This window comes from Athene cunicularia, assembly GCF_003259725.1.
Source record: "Athene cunicularia isolate RWA chromosome 2 unlocalized genomic scaffold, athCun1 chr2_part1, whole genome shotgun sequence".
In the NCBI taxonomy this organism is placed as follows: domain Eukaryota; kingdom Metazoa; phylum Chordata; class Aves; order Strigiformes; family Strigidae; genus Athene; species Athene cunicularia.
Window position 1 is genome coordinate 85138257 of NW_020799095.1, and position 4274 is coordinate 85142530.

The following is a 4274-nucleotide window of genomic DNA, read 5'->3' on the forward strand; positions in this document are numbered from 1 at the left end:
GGGGGCAGGCTCCGTGCTGCCGCCCGGAGGTAGCGGCCGTCGGGGGAGGGGGTGTGATGCTGGGGCCGCCGGTCGGCGGCTCCAGCATCTCAGCCTCCCCCTCTACGAGCAGCTACCGCCGGGTTAGGGTAGGTGGAGGAAGCTGAGGAGTCAGCTCCGAGGCTGAAGCTCGGCTGCTGGTGCCGTTGAACGTTGCTCCGTGGTGTGCAGACTTGCTCAGAGAGATCCCTGGGTTCAGACATGTGAATAGCCCCAGGGTCACACTCTAATTAATGATGATGTTCTCTTCTTCTCCCCAGCTGGAAAACTGCCTCCCAGAAACGAATCTGCCCACACTGACAGCTCGATTGAGGGTGATTGATGACTATCTGGAGACCACAGTACACATAATATAATATCTGCTGCGTAATTGCTTTAATTTACAGATGAAAATACTAGTTCTCGGATTGAGTTAGACTACAACGAGAGGCGTTTTATGGCGCTTTAGAGTGTTTGCAAATAAAAGATATCAGATACAGTACATGCAAATTATCCTGACAGCTCAGTATCTGTAGCCGGGAGAAACGTATAAAGAAAGGGAATCAGATGACATTAATAATCGGGTTTGAATTCTGTATTGATTTTTGGAGGGGAAGAAAGTGCTTTTTTCTTTCCTCACCTGAAATGCTAATACCTTCTTCTTTCTGGGAATATTAATAACTTAGCCATTGGGTCTCTCTAACTGAAATGCTCCTTTATTCCTCCCGCTACCCCGGTGCTGCGGGGATAATGACGACACTTTTAGCTCCTATTTCCGAGCAGCTTCCTTCCACGCGACGTTCTGGCCGTCTATTGCATTGTTTGGGAAGAAAAGACACCCGGTGTTTACACAATGGTCTGCACGCAGCGTTTGGTGCTGCTCGCTCTGCCTCCTGCGCTGATTGCGCTGGGGGATGTTTATTTAAGCCCTGGAGTATAACTCACCGGTGCTAGGGAAGAAAACAGTTGCGCTTATCTCAAGAGCGGCTCGGTGTAAAGCACTATAATTAGCCGGGAGAGCTAGAGAACCGCCTGGAGAAGTCCTCCCAATTTTCCAGGCTACAGTTTGGGAGTTGTCCTGGTGTGGCGAGGTTGGTTTCTTTCCCTTTTCTTTCCCTCTTTTGAGAATACTGCAGATGTCAACTCCGCAGTGGCCCACGGAACACTACAGGTTTTGATATTTAGATGAGTCTATTAAACTTTAAAATACAAGGTGAAATTCAATATTTATAGTCCTTGTCTATTTATATATCACAGTTGTCTTTCACTGCACCATGCAAGTACTCTGGTGCCCAGTTTTGCACCGAACTTTCCTGTATTAATCATGATAATTATTTGTCATTTTTCTTTGCAGCCTGCCTGCTCTGCTCTGGTCAGCTTTGTGCCAGTTCCAATCTGTATTCCCTAGAAAGCAGTCATAAAACAAAACAAAACAAAAAACCAACAAAAAAAACCCACAAAAAATCCCACCAAAACCAAAAAACAACAAAACAACTTAATAACCTGAAATGCTAAAAGCTGACGTTACATCTTTCTGCAGCGTTCATGTCTTGTTTCAGTTGCAATCTACAAACAGGGGCCCTTTGTGGATAAGAAACTCAACACAATTATATTTCGTCTCTAATTGTTGGTGCCCGCACAGAAACATGCAATAAGCCCCACAATGATTTAAAAATCACCTTTGCGGCCCTTGCACACAAAAAACGTAACACGGTTCAAATCCAAGCAAAGACGTCTAATGCTGTGGGCTATATCCTTAAGCATTTGGAAAATGCAAGTCTTTGCTGTGCAATAAAAATTGATCCTTGTCAAAGCCCTGATTCCTGTACAAAGCAGTTAACAGCTTTCGCGAAAGAGAAACACATGCTGCCTTCTCCAAAGTTTGAGCAACTAAACCCATCGCGATCAATAGGAAACGCTGGAGAGTTCCCCTCTTGTGGGAGACAGCCCGCACACCCAGACGAGTGGGGATTTTGCAGCCAAAGCCCGACCAAGTCTATCTCCGAGAGTTGTGTGTTTCTTTCCCGAGAACCCGGAGCCAACGTTCATACAAGTTTTATCGTAAAAGCATGAAACGAGAAGGAAACGCTGTGGTGCTGGAACAGGCCACAGCAGGTAAACCAGAGAGCCTCTTCAGGACTAACGCTTTGATGGACGTCTTCAGGGACATGATCTAGAGGCAGTTAATGCAGCTACACTTTTACTATCTGCATTTTCATCGCCTCCTCCTTTGGAGGGGTTATTGCCACTCCTGGAAATATTTCAGCGACGGAATTTGCTTATGGGCTAAACAGACTTTAGCGAGCTCTTTCTAGTCGACTTCGCTTTGTTTTCACGTTACAGATTTAAAGCAACCTTGACACCGCCTGACAAACGCTGTGAAGCTCTACACGTTGCCCATTTGGGATCTGACATGGAACCGAGGGCAGCCTACAACATTTTCAAGTAGATTAGCTCCCATAAAGTCGCTATCGACAGTAAATACGACTATGTTTCCTGAGCCCGTCTGAGGTGTAATTGCATCTCCTGCACTCTGAATCGAGGGACAGCGAGCTGACACTGCCGACCTGCACAGACCTACGCAATGGCTTGTGATCGGCAGAGCTATGATGACAAACATCACACTTGCATAAGAAGGCGCCGCTAATTAATTGACTCAGATTACAACTGCACGTAAAATCAGGCGTTCAAAGCTATCCCTCCGAATGCTTTCATTCTCCAAGTCTTCAATCCCCTTGGCAAACAATCTAGATTAAAGCAGAAAGGCCTCCCATGCTCATTCTGTTCTTCGTATTTATTAACTTTTCACACTTAAGAACTGGAGCCAACACACGCGCGCTCTCTCTTCCCACCCCCTCCCCAAAACTTTTCAGCAAGAGAAGCAAACGCTGCGACCTGGGCAGCTGCTGGATGGCTGAACGGACCCTACAACATGCCCACGTTTACCTGCTCGGTGCAGAGCATCGCAACTACGCTTTCACCAGCAAAGCAAAGGTTGGTAAGAGGTTTCTCCTTCCAGCCCTGTACCCCCAGTGCCGCAGACTCGGCGGCATTCAAACGCCACCGCCTTTGAGCTCTCTGGCAGCTGACAGCTTGAACATACTCCCCTGCGAAGATAAAACTTTCCTACTTACAAGGTCAAATTCTATGCCTGTTAAAGTTTGCCTTAAAATCCAGAAAGTTTGACTCGATACCTTACCTTAGCGCTCGCTGAATATCATATCCACACCCCCTTCCCAAGAAATAACACACATGTTAAAATACATTTGCCCTCTGTCCTAGGTAAAGATTGCACAAAGCCAAATGATTCATCACAGATAGTTTCTCTTCCCTCCAGCAGTTCGTTTTCAGCTGCCTTGCTGCTAAAGCAGGCTCCGAAGGGGAGGGGGGGATAAACCCCACCGCTCCCCCCTCCCCCCGTTTCCGTAGAGAGAGAGACACAGACACACAGACACACTCACACAGACACACACAGACACACACACACACACAAACATCGCCACCAAAACGAGGAGAAAATGTTTACCTGCGATCACGCCAGGCGTCGGCTAAAGCCTCGCAGCGATGGCTGTGCCATGGCAGGGCTTCGCTCCTGTCGGCTGCGCGGGCGGGCTCCGCGGGGAGCTGCGCGGAGCAGCGCGGGCATTTCTCGGCGCGCAGTACCTGCGCGGCGCCGCCGGTCCCCAGGCGCCACAGTCACTTCACTAACCCCTGCACCAGAGTGACGTTCAAGTGAACAGCTCCACTGATCACACTCTTTCCTACTGATTAACACTTTCCAACGCGACCAGGCACTCCGCTTCCAACTTTTCCCGTTTTAAACCAGAAGCAGCCAGCACCGCTTGCTCCCGCGGGTTATAAACGCCGTCTGGGGCGTGGGGGACACCATAATTAATAGCAGGTTAGTAAAATTAGTGCTGCTGCTCCAACTGTTGTCCTTGTTGCCAACAATAATTGCATTGATTCGGGAAGGACACGAATGTCCTCCATTTAACCTAATGATCTGCGGGTTGCACACGCTGTAAGGCAGCCGTAGCGTTGATTAACGGCGCGCACCTCCGAACTATCATTTATCTCGGCGAGTCACGACTGAAAGGCGCTAAACTTGCAGGCAACTCTCCCTGCCTCTCTCGCCGCCTTTGTTTCCCTCCCGTTTGAGGAGGTGGGCTGGGAGGGCCGCGCTAGCCCTGCGCGCAGGAGACGGGCACCCGGACCTGTCCGCCCATCGCCCCTTGGCGCGGCGCAGAGCCCCGGGG

At 49.3% G+C, this 4274-nt stretch overlaps 1 long non-coding RNA gene across 1 annotated transcript in view; it reads left to right on the plus strand.

Annotated features, from left to right (window-relative positions):
- Window positions 1-533: 533 nt before the first annotated feature.
- The window catches only part of LOC113477401, a 135639-nt gene continuing 131898 nt past the window's right edge, over window positions 534-4274 (plus strand). The window contains exon 1 of the long non-coding RNA XR_003397893.1: window positions 534-3919. This is a non-coding gene — a long non-coding RNA (uncharacterized LOC113477401). The remainder of the gene's footprint in view (window positions 3920-4274) is intronic.